The following is a 21,015-nucleotide window of genomic DNA, read 5'->3' on the forward strand; positions in this document are numbered from 1 at the left end:
GCTAATACTAATGAATAACGCCTGTCTAATCCTCACCCAAATGCGTTACTTTATATTTATTGCGCAAGAGGATTATTTTGGTTCTCTTAAATGTTGTCCCCACACGGACTTGCCATTCCCGGTTGGAACAAAAGAGTTAATAATGTATCAAGCCGCATGTAGATATCCTCTCCAGAGACATTAAATAATCTGTAATCCATTTCCAAGGACGCTGTCATTACAAATGTCTTAAATTTGAGATTCCTAAGTGAGGCCAAAGAGTTCACTCCAGTAATTCATCCAACTTTTATTTACACATTCTTTCGGCGTGAGGTTACAGTCCTTTCCCTGTTTAGGAGAGCTTTCATGGTAAAAAAAAAAATGATGGTTTAATTAAACTATGTAGAAATGTTATACTTTATAACATCACAACACGTTTGTTTTTATTCTCTGAAGTTTTAGGTTTCAAAGTTATTAGGAAAGTTTCCCCCAGGATTATAGGGAACTATTCTAAAGAATGGATCTCTTTCTACCTTGAAAAAAAAGTAGATAACGAACTTTTAGCCCCTATACATGATAGACGGCAGAAACGCTCGCAATATCTTAGTATAAACTACTCTGCAGGAAACGTGGATTCACACTGTAATGGTTTGTGGGGGGACAACTTCACATAGCTTGTGGCCCATAGGTTTTTTTTAACCCCTTAAGGACAATGGGCGGTCCCTAAACCCATTGAAAACAATGCCTTTTCAGCCCGTACATGTACAGGCTTTGTCATTAAGGGGTTAATAATGACTTTGTGATTTTCGATACCAATTCCAAATCTTTTCAGGAAACCTACTATACTTTATTTCACGTTGAATTAAAAAGATCAGTTGTCCTCCATTTGGATGAAGGTGAAATCTAAAGTGTCTTCTATTTCTGTTTATAGAATTTGTGGTTAATGCAATATAGAATATAAGACTATAGAGACACATAATAGTGCAATATGGAGGCTAATGGGAATACACGGTGTGTATAGACACTTGCAAGCAGAGTTGCAGGATAAACTTCAAGTTAAATATGATGCAATCTCTTTCCAACGTGGCTTTAATGTAAGATACGGCGGCTCACGTGGACTGTGTATGGAAGTAACGGCCACTCGTGGGACCAGGGATATCGAATTAAAAAACCTCTCAATGCGTTGCGCCAGGCTAATGCCCGAGCTTCACCGAGAGAATTCGGCTTGCGGTTAACGGGACGCTCATTTGATCAGGGCCCTCCTTACTTTTTGTACAGTTCAGGGCCCAATCTGCCTCCGGAGTGGCTAGTGCTGCTCTATCAACCACAGGCCCACCAGGCATTTGCCCAGTGTGCCCACAAAGTACTTTAAGCCCACTTTATTTTAGGGAGTCCAGTAATTAAATGAATACAAAATAGAAATGAAATTATACAATGGTGTAAATCCATTGGTAATTGTTATAATTCTTTCTGAAATAGCTGCGATCATCAGATACTTCTTCTGAGAGGTTCAGAATTAACGCTGCATGATATCGACTTGGTAAAACTTCACCCCAAAATGAAATTACAGTCATTTATTCTGTATTTAACATTTTTGTGCTTGGACAAACATCCTCCATTCTCCGTTGTGTATAGACAGATGATAGACAGATATATATGGACATTGAGATAGCCCTGTTAGTCCAGTAGTGTAAATTTAATAAAAGATATGAGTTTTACAATAAATACCTTTTTATTAAACTAACTTTCCATTTTTAGGATGACCTTTTGATAAATAGATAGATATACTCCACCATTCAAAAGTTTGCATACTTTACTATACTCTACTGTTTTCCTGGAAAACAAAAGACATTTCTGGTTGTGACATATTTGCAAAAAGGGTTTTCTAACCATCTATTAGCCTTTTAAACTTAAACTTGGAATAGTGAACACAACGTGCCATTAGAACACAGGAGTGATAGAAGGGCCTCTGTACGCCAATGGAGATATTCCGTTAAAGATATTAAAGATATATTATAAAAATCAGCCGTTTCCAGTTACGATAGATTAACAGCGTCTGCGCTGGATTTTCTTTAAAAAACAAGGACAATTCTAAGTGACCCCAAACTTTTGAACAGTAGTGTGTGTATATATATATACATTGTTTAAATATGTAGACCTTATTAACTCAGCAAAGTATGGAGGGAAATCCAATTTCAGTGTATTCTTTCTGATTCCTGCGTTGTTCCTGGATATGCAAACAGAAGATCTTCACGCCAGGAATACATGCAAATTAGTTTATGGACAAGAACACCTTTTTGATGGTTTTGGAAAAAACTACAGGTTTTTGTTAATGTGATTTGTCAGCGTACCCTGCTACATCAACGTAGGATAGCTTACATTTCAGCAGTACATTTTTTACTAAAAATGCAAAATTCTGGCACTTTTAACAGCAAACGGTTAACTCATTGTTCTATATACAGATCTTTGTGCACTAATATGAAATGTTAGGATTAAAAATAAATCTACGATCCCAGGCTGTTGTAATATTTACATTTGGCGGTGACACGCCAACATCCCCTCGGTGCCATTTGTGATATGTTGTCATCAATAACTTTGTCAGATACAATAGAAGCTTCCCATTTCAATCCACCCACCGCTCGGTTTAATCACACGTGGGCTTTTTATTTTTCTTCTTAACAAGAGATGCAAAATTAACCGAGAAATTGGATAAGGAATCCCCCCGGCTCCCCAGTATATTCCCGTTACAAACACAGGACCCCAAGCTTGCCGTCTACGACGATCTTATACCACCGTGCGTCGTATCTTCATCCACGGTTACATTTACCAGCACACAGCGCCATCCGATATCGCTTCACTTATGTACATTGTAATTGAACGTATTGTATTTTCAATAGGAGGAAAACAAGATTTCCCTGTCGTTTTACCCACTGATTAAAAGCTCTTCTTTTTCATTAAGAAAGGGAGCAATTTCCCAAAGTGCTTTTTTTTTTTTTTTTGGTATCGCTTTAAATACAACTTGTAACCCCATCAGTGCCAGAGAAATTTTAGAACATTAAGTAATGAAAAGTACTTCATTTAAATCAACATTCAGAACATTTTATTGTTAAAAATCAATATATATATATATATATATATGTTTAATGCTTCTAGAATATGCCCTCTAAAATATATATATATATATATATATATATATAAATATAAACACACATTTTTACATGTGATCTTAGGCAGGTTTTACAAGTTTATTGGATAATATAATATATATATATATATATATATATATATATTAGAGCAACACACATTTCTACATGTGATATTAGGCATGTTTTACAGGTTTATTGGATAATATAATATATATATATATATATATATATCTGTGTGAGTTTGTCCGTATTTTATATTTTTAGTATTGTATGGCTGTATGCATAAAGATCTTTATTTTTTACTGTCCTGAAAAAAGACGCTTGTATATGAACCATAAAATACACATTTTGCCAATAAATATACATGCCGACAGAAGCAAACAGCATAAATGTTTATTTATTGTATTGCTGTAAAATAAAAAATAAAAAAACCAGAAAATGTTTGCATTAAAAGCACACAGATGTAGTACTCAGCCCTCTTTATTACCCCGTCAGACCCATCCCGATCATCGCTAGAGAAGACGGTGGGGTGTAGGAGACTCGTCTACTTTCCTTAATTCACATTTGCATCCGCTTTTTTTTTTGAGTTTCCCGGTATCGATCATCCTACGGGGAAATATTGAGAGTTATTAGCTTAAAGAGGGTCCGAGGCAGACGCTGTTCTCTCCAGTAATGACGCCGCTATTTATAGATCTCCCATTTCATTAGTCGCAGGGTTTCAGGGAAGAGGATTCCTCCTGGGGAATGGGATACTCGAAGTTCATTTTCTCCCTGATACACATTAAAAAAAAACCCTCTCCATACCGCCTTCATCTCTCCTCCGTATGGATCTGGGGCACAGGCTGACATCTGGAGGAGGCTGGAAATCCGAAATATATATTTGTACCGAGGTTATTGCAATACGAGAGTTCAGCATTAAAGATGTGACGATATTTGTCACCGACACCGGCACAGCAATTATCAAAGAATACATAAATTATACGATTATCCACGCATTGGGATTTTTGTTGGTAATACCATTTTTTTTTTTTTTAAGAAAGGCAGCAATAATGCATTTCAGGTTTGTTCACCACATGTGATGACTTTTATCAGAATCTTTACATATAAACACTGTTCGTGTCAATATATCCCTTTATAGGGGGTAGCATTTTATGAATGGATCACCCCTTTTCCCCACTGCCTACTTCCGTTAACCCCTTCATGACAAAGCCCGTGCATGTACAATACATTGTTTGGAATGGGTTGAAGGACAACCCATTTTCTTTAAGGGGTTAATTAAAATAGCCTTAAACGCTTAAAATTTATATTCAAATGCGGTAATATGTTTAGGGATTTGTAACGTGGTTTCGATTGTATTGCGAACAGATATATGTATCTGAGAAATATATTCCATAATAATATTAACACTGGAAAAAAAAATATAGATTTACTTTAATAAAAAAAAAAAGAATACATTATTTAAAATTAATAAATACAATGTATCAGCATTCCTTTATATTTTTTTTATTGCTTTACGTGAATATTTACTTAGTTGCGATTCACTTAATTAGAAGTGACTTCCGAATGCTGCCTGGGAAGGTATTTATAGTATTTTCTTTGCCATATTTGCATTCGAGAAATTAAGTCCCCCACGCCAGCACTCGACATGCCTTTCATACATTAGAATGATGAATTGAGAGCAGAAATGAGGAAAAGACTGCAATGCAATGAAAATTTAATCAGCGTCTTCTGCTGCTTTAATAAGGCAAATAATTCTTATTGGTCGCTGCGTTAAGATTTCTAATATTTAATTCATAGCAAACCCTGCGTTATTTCGCGAGCGGTCTCAAAAGCCACACTTTGCTGCCTGCCCAAAAAGGCAACCATAACAGCTTAAAAGCAGATGTAAATACCGACTACAACTGAAGCCATTTGATCTGGGGCGGAAAAAAAAAACCGACAGCACTGTCACCAAATCATCCGTTCCAGGATGTTTGTGAATGGCACGATCATACTAAGGTCGGGTTTAAGTCTTAGCGTGGGATGGATGGGGGGGATATAATGACGAGCCATTTAATATGACGGTATCTGCATACGGCTCCCCTATTACTTTTAGCGAACTCTGTTTATTTTAGGCACACCACATTGATTTTTGCCCGCGGTACCTGGGAAATATATTTCAGCCGTTATTCAGGTTATTAACCCCTTAATGACAAACATGTACGGGCTCAAAAGGCATTGTTTTCAATGGGTTTAGGGACCGCCCACTGTCCTTAAGGGGTTAAGCCGCTAATTTGGTTTTTACCCATGTACGTTTAAATGAAAGTTTCAAAAGAATACCTAAGCAAATTCTTTCCCCCCCCCACTCCTAATATAATATGTTTTAATTATCGCGCAAATTGATTTTAGACCCGCAGAATAAAACGCTCTTTGTTATATCGCAGAGTAACTGCTGTTCTTTCTATACTCCTTGCCGTCACGGGGGAAAGCCGATGCTTCTCTTTCGTAAAAAGGGTTTAATGGTATCGCTTCTGTAATTTAACTGCTATTTTAAGTAGATCGTTTAATTGATATTTGGTTATTAGAATGCAAATTGCCTTTGGGGTTTTTTTTTTTTTGTGATCATTGAAATATAATCTGTGATTTTTTTTCCCCCCTGCGTAAGTGTCGTAATTTTGTACGTTTCTGTCACGCGGCTCCCCTCCTGGATGGAAAGGGTTAATTGAGGCCAGACGACCGCGTTCAAACGAGGCGTGTAAGCCCCACACGCGTGTTTCAGGGAAATATCAGCGCCAACTAATAATTACAGGTGCAGGGGCTTTACTGCTTGTGCATAATGACCTTTAACGACCTCAGAGAAGGACACAGTCTGCTGCTTATTACAGCCCAACGAACCCCGGTGTATTTTCCGAACAATAAATCGACCCTGTGGACACATTTCCACTTTAAAGCGGGGTCTCCGAGACCCCCGGTTCGTTTGTACTACAGCATAATATTCCGGCATAAAGCCGGACGTGAAAGTCTTGTACGTCGTCCTCCATGTGTCCTGTAATTCACGAGCCCAACGTGTGTTTATCTAACGGGCACCTTACGCCCAGGGCTGAAAACCGACTCAAACATTTAACCGAACGATGAATCCGTACGTCTCGATTCAGCGCTGAAGCCCAAACAACATACAGTTCATTTTTATGTTTATATACATGCACACACACGGGCCGATGCCGCCTTTATGGTGAGAAACCTGATTTTATTCATATTTAAGGCCGGCGAGGTTCTGAATTTAACGAACTACCTTATTCTCTAACCGCCTCTAATTGATGTCATTTTCCCCGAGGGAGAAGGCTCCCGCGAGCCTCGGAGCCCACGCCGTCCACCCCGAATGCGCCCTGACAGTATCCGGCCCGTGTTTGGCATGACAGGAATTAATACACGCAGACTGCAGGAAAGCAGTGATTAATGTCAGGTGGGAAGCGATGCTCGCCCGCGCTCCCGCTCTGCTTTGATCGGGATTGAGAAGTGGAGAGACCTGATTTCCTTCCGAGCAGAAAGCCGAGGTCGTGCAGAGTACATTAAAGCCCGTTCCCAATCACCTTTCATATGCCTTTAACACGTGTAACCCTTTCACGGCAAGAGAGAGAGACAGATCAGCCACGATCCTAACATGATTATCATTTCTGTTAAAATAATAACTCGCCGGGCAGGCAGTGATCTGTTTGAATTCCCATGGAATAAATAATATTTTTTTTTTGTCGGTCCCACCTTTTTTAATTTAACAAATGATGTCATAAATAAACGAGCCCGGAACATTTACTTGTTGAAGAAGAAAATGCTTCATTCCGAAGAACGTGTTCCAGATCTCAAATGCCGCGCTTCCCACTATTTCACTGCATGCGCACGTCGCCCCCTAAAACCTTATACATTCCCAAACCCTGTGTGCAACGCACAATCGTACAACACGTATCGGAAATCAAGCACACGCTTTATTTCCTCACTTAAGCAACAAGGAAAACATAACGGGGCGTTTGCACGTTGTCAAAATTATATTTATTTAATGATCAATAAAGGTTGGAATAAAAAATGCAGCGAGATACGAGTGTGCCGGGCTGCAATGCATCAAAATAATTTCAAGCTACGCAGCGCCTTATATATTTTTAGTGTAGATGATATGTATTTTATGTATTTTCAGCTAATTTATATTTTTTTAAATTACAGAAAAAACTGTGTGTAAAGCATGTCATGTCTGGGTGTAGGTGTGTGTATGTATGTGTGTTTGTATGTATATATATATATATATATATATATATATAAATAAATATATATATATATATATATATATATATATAAATAAATATATATTATATACATACATGTTTAGTTTTTCAGTTGTTTGATTTTATTTTAAAAAAGTTTTGATTCAGTGGAATGTTTATATATATATATATATATATTTATATATATATATATATAATATATAATTTATATATATATATATATATTATATATATTATATTATATCTGTTGTAAAAAGACTTATTACTCTGGTGTAGGTGTAATTATAGTAACAAAAATGCACATTAAAATACAAAGATAGGAAGATAGAGTTTTTTTTGCTGTTTATCTAAAATACATTCCTTCCCCAGTTAAACAAGTACCTTTTTGTAGTCGCTTTACCGAAAATAAACGATAAAATAAACTCATTTCTTGGTGTTTTGTGCCTTAAGACATATCCTGGGCTTTTATACCCCGGTGAAACGTGAGCGAGGAGCCTGTCAGTAGCAGCGCATGACAAAATAGATTATTAATGAAGATCTGATCTCCAGAACTCTATTAATTTATGTCTGCCTGTCGCATCTCACAGATATATCAGCCTCCTCACTCAGGGAAAAAAAAAATACCTGCCAACATTTCGGCTTTGTTTTAAAGTTCTCCCTAAGATAAAGGATTCGTTAGTAGGAACATGGTGTAGCCGGCGCCGGAGCTGAATAAAGACTCTTTATCACAACTCTAGAAAGAGCGCTGGCAAGAATAACTAACTACCTAGATGGGTATGGTAGATGAGGAACATATTCTGCGGAAAGTCCTTTTGAATTTCTATGTATGTTGGCTGTTTGCTTACGGATAGAGCTCTACATTCTATGAAAGGCTTGGTTGTATGTGAATTGTGGACCCCTAGTACTGTAGACAGCCCCATAGGTAGAGAATAGGATTGCATAGGTGCAGACTGACCACACAAAAGCATCTCGTTGTCCTTCCAACAATATACAACCGTATATTGCAAGTCAAGCCGATCCGGCATACGCTAGGTTAACTTTGTACTGAGCTAGGAGGTTAACTGGCTAGGATTACACGTCTGCCAGTTCTGCAGCGGATAGGGTTAACTATTGGGACACATACCTTAAAAAAAGCTAATTGCAGATAAGCAGCCAGGTTTATGTGTGCTTGTCATAGAATTATTTGTGTGCTGCACTAAAGGAATTTAAGGAGTCACTTCAAAGCCTTTACACCTCTTTCTGTTATTCAGTTCTTTAACACATCACCCATGCATGTCAAGCTAGTTTATACTCCCTAATCTCTTATCCTGTCTATAATTGCTCGGATCGCTAGCAGGGCTTTCCTTACCTATAATGTTACCTTATGTTCGCCGTAAGCCTGCTGAATCTCTGTCTTGTGGCTCAGAGATGCTCCAGTCCTGCACTCGAAGGGGGCTGTATGTAGGTGAACAGGGGGGCTGCTTCCATGTAAGCAAATTAAGCAGGGCTCAGGGCCCCGAAAGGACTAAGGGTCCCCTAAATGGTTGATATGAAAACACAGATTCTTCATAATGTTAATAATACATTTGTTGTTCAAAAATATTGAGTTTTTGCAAATTTTTTGTGTTGTTCCTGTGTTGGGGCGCCGGTAAACCTTTTGGCTCAGGGTACCTACAACCCTAAAACTACACTCAAAGCTTTGTATGCAGATCGGAAAGCGACATGCCATGTGTCCTTATCTACACGCCTGTGCCGAGAATTATTAAGTGAATAAAGACTTATTTTGAATTCGGAGCAAGACGCTGTTTAGCCAAAGTAATTGCATATTGCAGCATGTAATATTACTAACGTTTAATTTTACGGACAAGCGCCGGAGTGCCAACCTCCATTATTAACTCAAAAGCGTTCTTGAAGACTTGTCCTTAAAGATGAATGTTAGTCCAAAATGTATAATGTAATACATACACCCTTATGACTGGGACATATAGATAAATACAGAGGCGGATATGGCTCGGGATCTATAGGGATGTCTGCACGCAGTTACAGATATATTTTTGGTGGTTTATGATTAGAATATGGATTCCTTTGCAATCCCTGTGCGTTTTAGCAGCGTTTTCGTCTTTCCCCGGGATGTGAGGGTACAGCCTCCCGGCTGTAAGGATGAAAAATGAAGGGCTCTGTGTTTAGGAAGTAGAGGCAGAGTGCCGAGTTCCTTCATATCACCTCCAATAAATGCATTGAACCCCCTCCCTGCCCCCGTCCGTCGCCTCCTCCCAGACACATAGACGCATTTTCGAGGCGGACAGCTATATTTTTCAGAGCGCCTCGCGCTGAGAGATTTCTGCTCTCTGCCTGACACGAGACACCGAGAATATTTCCTGAAGTCGGGGGGATTTTTGAAAGGAGAGGGGGGGAAAATGAGCACGCTGCGGCGCGGTTTCAAGGAAGATGGTCTGACCGGAGTTTAACTCTTCTTTGTGCTCTAATACTAAGGAAGGCGATGGGGCGGTGGGCATAGCCGCGATGAAACGGTTAATCTGATAATAGGAGAAAGGAAGGTTGTAGACCTGTTCTTTAACACAGCCAGGGTCAGCAGAGGATATCTGAAAAGGGAGAAGTGACTGAGAGAGAGAAAGAAAGAAAGAAAGAAAGAAAGAGAAAAAAATGTGAATGGCCGCTGAATAATAGAAAAAGAGGAGACAGAGAAGATGTATGGGCCGGAAAGAGAGAAAGCAATAGATGGTTTGGGGTAACGGTCTGACAGCAGAAAAGGAACATGAAGGAATAGGCACTAAACAGAAAGTCTATGTTCTTAGGAGCTGGAGTCATGGTGTAAACACTGAAGTGGGGGGCAAGTGAGGACAAAAGGAAAGGGTTAAATAGAGAGCCATATATGCCATGCATGTCCGCACGCCTATGACAGTTTGCTAAGCAACTTGGCTAATTCACGCCTGGAAAACAGCGCCTTTGGCATACAGCGAGAAGCAGAATTGAGACTTGTTCATTCCGTAGGACCCAAACTCTCCCCAGCACGTGAAGAGGAGGCCGTGTGTGTGTGTAGGTCGCAGAACCCGCCTGGCAGCAAAGGGATCATATCTTTGGTTAAAAAGAAGCGGCTGGCATTGTCCTAGAATTTATTTCCCCCGCTGGTCTCGCCAGCCAGATTTTTGCATGCGTGCATGAATATTCTGACGAGAGCTGGGACTGGAAGCATCCCATGGCTGCACAAAGATGCAAGTTTGGCCGGCTCCCTCTCTCGAAAGAAAAATTGATGGCCGTGCAAACAAATCATTTCTATTTGCCAGTGCCTTAACCATCACACACAACAACACGAGGAACAAAAGATAAAATAGGCCAATCAATCTGTTTAGTAACATATGCTTTACACGGAGATTTGGATATGATGGCGTCGAGGTGGCAGATAAAGCTCCGTTATGTCACAGTCTAATTTTATGGCCCACAGTATGTTACTGTTATAGAAATGCGAATGGGTTATGGAGCGGGGTTTGCAGCCCTTCCGAAGCCAGTTATCGGGAAAAGCGCGGCTGCTTCTGCAGTGATCAGATACTCGCAACCATATACGCTGCTCTATATCAAAGAACTTTTTAATAAACACTTTCCCAACTTTCTAACCCCTCCCCATCGCTTAGTTTTAAGGCTTGTTATATCTGGGTTTGAGGGACACTGAGATTTTTGTGTGAATGCTGATCCATAATCAAGATGATTTTTATTTTTACTCTCTTATGGTTGCGTACAAGGCCTGAGCATCTAATCTAATTCAGTAGGATTTATGAACCAGACGAAAAATAGGGGGCCGGCTTGATTTTTTAGGAACCAGAAAAGTATGTATCAAAAGACATAAATATCAAATTTTACCAAAGGTTAGGCATTAGTAGTAAAAAGGTAAGGATCCGTGGGGATGTAACCACTGTGACCTCATATTACGAGAACATTATGTCATCATCATCACCCTATCCCAGAAGGTTAGTAGGCAGCATCATCTATGTGCAGAATGTACGGTGCAAGAATACATACCCAAATATATCTGTTACGGGGTGTCAAGAATAACAGTTAAGGAAAGAATCCCGTTTTGTTTTTATCTAAAGTAATCAAGGGTCAGTGCTAATGTAAAGAGATATAAACTAGTTTTATTGTGTGTCTGCACTTCTCCTGCTGGAATCACGCAGCCTGCGTTTTATTATGCCACCTATCTTAAAAGGGCCATCGAGTTATTTCAGTTAGAACAGGAAATAAATGTTGAGCAAACAAGATACCTTAACTGAATATGCAGTAAAGGGAAATGAAAACAAATTTATATTGAGGGAACGAAGATGCTGGCAGGACGCCGCGGTTGTGAGTTTCCATGTCCACTCGATGGTCCTTCACAGTTGGTGAAGGCGGTTGTATAAATATTGTTTAAGTGGTAAAAGGAAAATCAAATGCTCCATATAGAATTGTATTTATTCACAGGGGACAACTTTCCTGGACTTTTTTTTTAAATAACAAAATTACTATTTTTCATCTTTCTTGCAAAATACAATCCACTTATTTCAACAAGACATGGCTGAAAATAATTGTGCTCTTCCTAAAGTACAAAACACTCTGAAGAATTCTAGGTGGACAGAAGCCAACAAGGTATTCCTTACCCACAAATGCATTGGTTGCTTTATTTTCAAATATAATATATGGACACAAGTATTGGGACACCCGACCATTACACCAACAGGGACTTTACGACATCACATTCTAAATAAAAAGTCATTAATATGACGTTGGTCCCTTTGCAGCTATACCGGTTTCCACTCTTCTGCTTTCCATGAGATTTTGGGGTGTTTGTGTGTTAATTTTTGCCCATTCATCCAGTAGAGCGTTTGTGAGGTCAGGCACTGATGTTGGACTAGAAGGTCTGGCTCGCAATCTCCATTCCAGTTCAGAGTAAAGGCGTTCGATGGGATTGAGGTCAGGGCTCTGTGCGGCCGGTCAAGCTCTCCCACCCCAAACTCATCCAACCATACCATTCAGTGTACCTTTTACTTTATTCTTAGCTTTTTATACATATAATTTCTTTTTTTATAGTTTTACTCGTTCCCTCTTCAGCAGGCTTAATACCCTATAGCTTTTTTTGTAAAGCAGTTTGTTATAGTGATCTGCATATAAAGCTCTAATGTCATCTTTTACACCTCAGAAGACCAGAGAGATACTACGTATTAACTGGCCATTAGTATCTCCTTATGTGTATGTGATGCCAGAGCTGGGCGATATTATTGCTGGTATCCAACTTCCATGCTGTATAGCTCTTTCTGGCTCTGAAGATTGTACATCTACTAAATTCTTTCTAGAATAGTCCTGCGCTGCTTTCTTAATAAAGAAATATATTTTTCTTTTGAGCATATATAGTAACGGTTATAATAAAAACAATAAATCAAATAGATATGAATCTATTTCTTATACACACTGGTAATTTATAGAATTGCACTTGTATCTTGTGGCTCTATAGCAGGATATTTGCATATTCTTGGGCATTTCTTGAATCTTGGAAATGTATGCTTTTAACCGTTCGATTACACGTCGCCCTATTTTACTGCATTATGTATTAGAAGCCAGAGAGCTTTCTCAGTAGTTGTTTCTTTATGCAGTTTGTCAAGCTTTGGTCACAATGTCTTCCCTTTAAAGGGATACTGCAGTGTCCAAGGCAGCCCCTTCAATGAAATATGGATATTAACCCATGACAAATGCGTTGTTTTCAATGGGATTAGGGACCGCCCATTGTCCTTAAGGGGTTAAAGTACTTTATAACTACATTAGTATGCATCCTTTAATCAGTAAAAACAGCACATTTACAAGAAGCTGCAGCTCAAGAGCTGCAGTGCACTGCAAACCCAATGGTCTGTTTGTTTATGCCATTGCTAGCTGCTTAAAACAGCCAGTAAATAGTAAGAAAATCGCCCCCTTCGAAGTCAGTAGACCCCCTGGGACGTTTGGGCGAGCCAGTGCTGGGGGTGCTTCACGTGGGTTTTAGCAAACAGAAGGTTTGTTCAACAGAATACATCTTAGGAGCAGAAGGACAGGGAAGAGGGCAAATATATATAGAGCCCAAAGCTAAATGTGTTAAAGTGCATATAATTCCTAGAGTGTCCCTTATGGGGAGACTCAGAATACACTATGGGGTCCTTGTACGTGATATCTCATATATCTCATGATATCTCATGAGTTTTTTAATTCTGTTGTTATACTATGCTCTGTTTTGCTCATGTATAATGTTGAACATTGAGCAGTTCACAAGAGATCAAGTCACTGCTGAGGACAGCATGCAGTTAGGAATCAGGATTGTTGGTAAGTATACACACCCCAATACTATTATGTCTGGGTTCTCTTGGCTCCCATTAAAGCAGCAAACCGTAGAGGGATCTTGAGATGGTCTTGGAGAATACGCAAACACATCCCAAAGCTTGAGGGAAAGTCTTGAGGACTCCCAAGACTAGATCATTAGTGTGTTACTAAATATCACTGTAGGTTTTTGTATCTAGTTTGTGTCCAGTTGGCCATTTCTCACCAATTCTCTAATGGCTCTTCTTCGTGGATCTGATAAGATCCGGCTGCGAGAATCAGAGGATTTCAACTCATTCCTGACGACTGTCTGTGGCTTGATTCCCGGCTACATGCATCCAAGCACACATACACGGCATCGCCACATACATCTTTCTCTAGAGTAGCAAAGGACATTTGTCTTTGCGAATTGTGGTGAGATTTTAAAGAGCGGATTTGACAGGAGACATTTTGCTGACATGGAATATTTTGTTCACTTCTGACTCTGGAATAAGTGCTACTTCTGTCACGGTGATTGATTTATTTTTGTTTGAGGCCACGCTGCTCTGTACCGTGCACTACTGCTTTTCTTTCTCCTTGGTGTTGATCACTAACACTAAGCTTGACAACACATTTCTACCACCTCACACTTTATGTGATGATGTGAGCCATGTTTGGAGCATGTAATGACTCATAAATTAAATCTAACTAGTTATCACCCCATAAACCTCTGTTAGAAAAGGATTTATTGGCCAACCAATAAGTTGGTGGCAAAACGAGTCTGATACATTACGTCTGATACTTACTTCTAGATTTGTCTGTGATATATATATATATATATATATATATATATATATACATATATACATATATATATGTAATATATAAGCAATAAATAAAATATTTCAGCACTTTATAACATTATCTTGTCTGTGTTGTTGCATATATCTGGTACTTTAGCTTTACATTTCAAAATTACAAAATTTTATAATAAAAAAAATAAATCTGTGGCGCTTGGAATATTGTTGAACTTGAGTTTTAATGTTTTCTAAGCTATATTTTATTACCACCACTACATACAGCTTTTGGTACAAAAAAGAATAACTGAATAATAGCATAAATACTTTAAGAAAATGTTTTTTCCTTAACAATTTGATGAGTAGGCACTTTGAAAAATCAACAATTTTATATTTGCCTCCCAGTTATTTGTTTTTCACTCCCAAAAGCTCTACGATAATCCTAATTTCCATTGTCTGTGACAAGATGAACCAAGCCAGGAAAATTTGGCATTGGATTTCTCCAAATGCACAGACTGTTCCATCACACCAAGCCAAGCGAGGCCTCAGCTAACACTCGTAAATCAAGGTACTCTGCTCGATGACATCTACTGAGTAGAGACAGGATGGACACGTTTTCTCGTGTCCTCCCAATCTTTTTAACGCTGCCACCAACTGCCACCAACACAATCATACCTAGGTCCAGCAACCTGGTCCTACTTGCTTGTTTTAAAAGTTTAAATATTTAATGTGTCCTTGTCTGAAAACAACACTCTAAATATGTCCCTTCCTTGTGAACTGGAATATTCACATATTGCATAAATATTAGGGTTCTTTTAGCATAAATATGGGTTGTTTATATTACAAATATCAGCAGTTTTCACCCATATAATGTTTTGACTAATCTCCTTAATAAAACTGTACAATTTAAAATATACGTACCTGGAAGCTCTCCAGGGCAGCTTTCTGATCTCAGTATTTTATGAACTGATCTTCTAAATGTTACCGTGTTTTATATAAATATATATATATCTGAGAACATGCCTCGAATTTGGCCACAGAGGCTCCAGAAGATGCTTCTCTGGTCTCTGGGCCAGCATTTTATCTCTAGGACCGGGAAGCGGGTGTCGAGTGCCCAACCTGTGCGTTGCCCACTTAAATTCCCTTAAAAGTCTATTTGGGGTTTGGCCCCGACTCCCTACCACAAAGTTAAGGTCAGACAGACCTCGAGGGGAGCAGCGTTCAGAGGAGACAACATTAAGAAATTCCATTGTACCTCCATTAGGTCTGCCTCGAAATATATTTTTGTAACTGAATATCATCCTAGTTTAACCTAGCGGTTATTTGAAACCAAGTGCTGGATATTAGAACGTCCTGTTTTTCTGAAAAATACATAAATGATAGATAAGTGTAGTTTGCTTTTCCATGGGCCGTGCCAGAATCCTTAAGATGGATAAGGTGGGGGGTGCACTATTCCAGTATTTCGCAGGCAGAGTCTCTGGCTGCACAGATGTAGGAGGTCAATTCATTGGCAAGGACCATTAATGTCTACTTAAGTTTCTACTAGTCCACTCGCTAATGCCGGTCATACAGATCCATCCCATATGTTTGTCCTTTGTTCAAGAACAGTTCAATACAGGTCTTAAACGCTGAGATTTCCCCTGTAAAATTAATTTGAAGCGTTTCCGCTATCCATGGGGAATTAATGCCAGGAGCAGGTAATTCACATCTACTTTTGACCCCACTGCCCACTAATGGCTCGGAAAATTGCTCATTACAGCATTCAGTATCTAACAAGCTATCACCTTAACATCTAATATTATATGTTACCTTACCGAGGGTAGTTCTGCTTCCATTTTATAACCACATCTGATTAAGAGTCATAAAAAGCTGTGGAATTCTGTGAAATACACGTTTTGGAAAAAAATTGGAGCCAGCGGGTAATCTCCTTTATTGGACTAAATCATTATAATGTTGTTTCTATTTACATTTTTTATTTTAAAACCTATTTCTTTGTCCTGGAACTTTGGTTGCTGTTAGTATGAACCAAACTGAGTTTACATGATGGGTTAAATGTAACATGAGTTATAGATAAGTGATCATTTGTAGATAAAAGTGAGCTATTACGCAGTAAGAGAAGATATTTTTTTCCGTACACATTACGTATTGAGGACTCCTGAAAATGTCGTAATAAACCAAAGTATTATGTTGGTATTGCTTGGTGGAGTAACCAAGGCCAGTCTGTTTTGACCCAAGTGTCCATAGAAAACCATACGTTTGGGGTCCTTGTTTTTGAAAGAAAAGCAAATTGTGTCCATTAAAATAACATTAAGTGGATGGATAAGTACAGCACAGACGTTATTTATGTCTTTTAAGCTAAAAGATCATTAGAAAACCCTTTTACCCTAAGTTACAGTTAGACATTTCCTAGCGTTCCATGAAAACCCAAACTTTGTAGTAGAGCCCTGCGCGGGACTACTTTTTGAATCCCGCTCCCGCCCGCTCCCGCAATGTGGGTGTTCCGCTCCCGCCCGCTCCCGCCACATTTGTGGCCAATCCTGCCCGCTCCCGCTACATTTGTGGCCAATCATGCCCGCCTCCTTACCTGATTTCCCGCACAGTCCCGCGCGGCTGCCCTCGAGTTGTTCCCTCACGGCGTCTCTTCTCTTGCTCCGCCCAGGAACAAGACGGAGTCACAGGAAGTGATGTCACATCACGTGACTCCGTTTTGTTCCTGGGCGGCGCAAGCTAGGAGACACTATAAGGGAGCAGCAAGAAGGCAGCCTTGTGGGACTGCGCGGGATTACCGGGACCCGCAGGTACAGTGCCTGACCGCCCGCTCCCGCCCGCAGCCCCAGCAAGACCGCCCGCGCCCGCAAGTTTTTTGGCGGGTCCCGTGGGACCCGCCTCCCAGTGCAGTCCTCTACTTTGTAGATGTGGAGATACTTCGATGCCTGTGCAGAAAACAGCTTTGTGGAAAAGCATTGGGATTAGGTATCTTATATTTAATACTATACATATTTATTTTAAATCATTATATTTAATTTAATACTAAAACGAGGTTTGAGGTTAGGTAGCTTATAGAGTATAGAAAACTAAGTGGGATGCAAGGAACACAATACTTTCTAGATGCCAGAGAATGGCATAAGGGCAAACATATTAAAAAATGCCGAGATTTGCATAACCCTATCATGAAGAACAAACAGAGAAACCCTATGGGAATTCCAAAGTTTTATTAATAAAATACTCTTGAATTGTAAAAAAAAAATAAAAGCCCATCTGCGAGTTCTCGCTCCTTTTCTTAGTCAGTAATAAAATGATAAAGAAGGCGTTTCATAGATGAGTTCTTTCTATTTATTGCGGCTACGAGATTTGTTGCTAAGGCAGCACCTTTTACACGTAGAACAGAATTCCGAGACAGAAGCAATATGTAACGGAGGAGGGAGGCGAGAAATAATCTTCCAAAACACAGCACATTATGGATATATTTGACAACATTAGCAATGTAAACTACAGATTGAGCGTATAAAAAAAAAATAAAAAAAATAACTAGGAGGGAGAGAATTTTTTACAGTAATGCCGGGAAACAGAGCTTCTGTGATTTTCATGAACAATCATCAGTTATGGTGCAGCAAGTTCACAAATCAGAAATGATATCTTTAGGCAGCGCTGTCAAGTGCTATTCCAATAACACCAGCCTCGCATGTGAATAACAGCAGACATTTTGAATTAATTAATCCGCGTAGATAGCCGGATCCCTCTTCTCATTAGTCTGCAGGTCTGGAAGCGGGAGATGTATGTGACGAGGATGACGCTCCTGCCTTTTAATGGTGATTTATGAAGATTCAGGATTGAGTGAGATTTGTACGAGGTTTCGGGGATGAAATAAACCCGTGGTTTTTTCATTACTTTCTCCCTGTTTAGGTACAGATAGAAAGAGAGAACAGTCAAGGGTGCTCGTAATAAAAAAAACCAAAAAGTGAGGTAAAAACTATGCTTTCATGGCTAGAGGAAAGTGTTTAATTAATGGAGACTTTGGGGACACCAAGATCCCCTTTTCAGTCATTTATTTATTACAAATATTTCCTGTCCATTCTGCTCATTGACACGGCACCATCCTCTCTCTCTCTCTCTCTCTCTCTCTCTCTCTCTCTCTCTCGCTCTCTCTCAGTCTCTCTTTCTCTCTCTGTCTCTCTCTCTCTGTCTCTCTTTCTCTCTCGGTCTCTCTCTCTCTCTCTCTGTCTCTCTTTCTCTCTCGGTCTCTCTCTCTCTCTCTCTCTGTCTCTCTTTCTCTCTCTGTCTCTCTATGCATATAGAACATAGTAAAATATATTAAGAAAAACTCTGTTAAAATAACACTTTATAGGAGGGGTCCTTAGGCAATAGAGTTATGATAAACGCCGTGGCATGAAAGAAAAACAACGTATTCCAGGAAATCCAAAAAAAGGGGAATTAGTTGATGATATCTAGAGCAGTAAATCACCCCATACTATATTACTGATTAACACCTTTGCTCAAGCACATCAAGCATTGGCCCATAATGGGTTATCGCATAGAGACTCTCCATAGTCACTTAGCATTCGACTGCCTTGTAAGAGTTGTTGGACGAAAGTGTGTCGTGAGCGCTGTTTAGCGAACATGCCCTCCTTTCCTAGACTGCCGTTAGCTTGTGTGGGAAGAGCAGCTCGACTGCAGTTTCAGATCTTTTTTTTTTTTTTTTTTTTTTACAAGCTTATCTTTGCAACTGTCAACCGCCGCTGTAAACCTTTACTACCAGCCGTTAACCGGCTCTGCTTTAATTATAGGCAAATTCCTCATTCTGTCCTAAGAGGAAGTTCCAACAGTTCTATATTTACAGCCCATAACAGAGTTACTAACCCGCTGATACAGATGTCGGCTTCATAAAGGAAGCCAGCGCCTGCCAGCGAGAGCAAGCGGCCAGATCCGAGCGCGTGCGTTTGGAAGGTCAAGAGTGGGAATTACAGCAGAAAGTGAACGCAGCTTGTTCATATCAAAGCTCGGGGTTTTAGGAGCCCGCCTTGCCTCGTCAAACTCTAGTTGCTGAACATTTATACGGATATACGCACGCTAATAAACATCTAGGTTTGTTTATGCAAATGCGTGCTTGTGTCTTCATGACTTATTGATGGGTGAGACGTGGCTAAATCACTGCTGTCTTGCTAAGTTTTGCAAATTACTTTTCTTGATTTTGTGAGCGATGATGTCATACTTAGAGTCACCGAAACCTTGAGGGTCGAAGCAGATCACGCAAGAATTCCAAATGGACAGTGCCTGGGACATGAGTGATGCCGGGACGCCTTGCTACGTCTCCCTATCTGAACTAAGATTAGTTAAGTCATTGTATGAGCCAGCTTGGATACGCCTGTATAGATCAAATTAAAACCAGAATAAAAGTAATAATTTAGGGATCAAGGCCACGCGATTAGGGATCAAGGCCTGGGATTTGTAGCTTGATTTATCTATCTGTCTATATATTATTATTTATTGTTTAATATAGCACCATCCTATTCCGTAGCGATGTACTATCTACCTATCTACTTATTTAGAGGGCACCGTATTCAAGCACCATAGGATGCTGTTAACTAGGAATTGCATCTGAGATTGACGGGGTTAACGCGTGAAAAGGGATTTCTTTACCTGTAACAGAGAAAGAGTTAGTTATGGGTCGATGGCGAGTGTCGCTACACTTGCAGAGCTGTTACGCCGCTCTTATAACATGACTGTGGGAGTGTAAGGCCACTGCTAACATCCATCTTTCAGGGCTAACTCCCCATTCTCAGTGTGACAAGGATTACATTGCTTAATAGCGATTAGATTGCCAGCTGTTAAGCACCGGGAATGATTGCACCTGAAAAAATATTCTATACATTGCCTACTGAGCTTATATGGAAATATTAATACATGTTAATATATTATTATTATTTATTGTTTTATATAGCGCCATCAAATTCTGTAGCGCTGTACAATGGGTATATATGATAAGGTTTATAAATACCCCTCATGTATCTCTTAATTCTCCATCCCATTCCCACGAGTACATCGGGTGGAATTGGAAGCGCGCGTCGGGTCTCCACGCCACATTACAAAAGGTGGAAATTCTGATCCGATGAGTTCAGCCTCGGAATATTTCTCTCTCTGTACGGCAAGAGGGGCCTTTCCAATTCTCCATATGTATTATGAGAAGGCAAATATGTTTGAGAGGGTGGAATAAATTGCCAAATCATTCAAATAGTGCAGGTTTTATGGCTATGAAAAAAACATTACAAGAATTTGAATGTGCCCATTCATTCCTAAAGAATGATTCTTAAACTGCAGGCAGAAAGGCAGAATGCACAGGTGTTACGGCGTAAGCCGCTCATTCCGACGCGCCCAACATATGCTCTGTATTATTCCCATTATTAATTGCGGTAATAACATGTAATAGTCAGCCGACGAGATACAAATGGATGCCATTCAGTGGAATACTCAGACAGCTCAGCAATTACCCAGACAGCTCGCAGTCAGAGAATCTGTTCAAATCTAAGATGATCTGGGATACGCCGGTGTCGGTACCACCTT

At 39.6% G+C, this 21,015-nt stretch overlaps 1 protein-coding gene and 1 long non-coding RNA gene across 4 annotated transcripts in view; both read left to right on the forward strand.

Moving 5' to 3' along the window:
* Window positions 1-21,015, forward strand: part of PBX3 (PBX homeobox 3) — a 111,740-nt gene that overhangs the window by 20,651 nt on the left and 70,074 nt on the right. The window lies entirely within an intron of this gene.
* On the forward strand, window positions 700-17,709 carry LOC128503643 (uncharacterized). The gene is made up of 2 exons (XR_008355273.1): window positions 700-778; window positions 17,611-17,709. It is a non-coding gene; the product is annotated as an uncharacterized LOC128503643 (long non-coding RNA).

The sequence above is a fragment of the Spea bombifrons genome, chromosome 8, assembly GCF_027358695.1.
Source record: "Spea bombifrons isolate aSpeBom1 chromosome 8, aSpeBom1.2.pri, whole genome shotgun sequence".
In the NCBI taxonomy this organism is placed as follows: Eukaryota; Metazoa; Chordata; class Amphibia; order Anura; family Pelobatidae; genus Spea; species Spea bombifrons.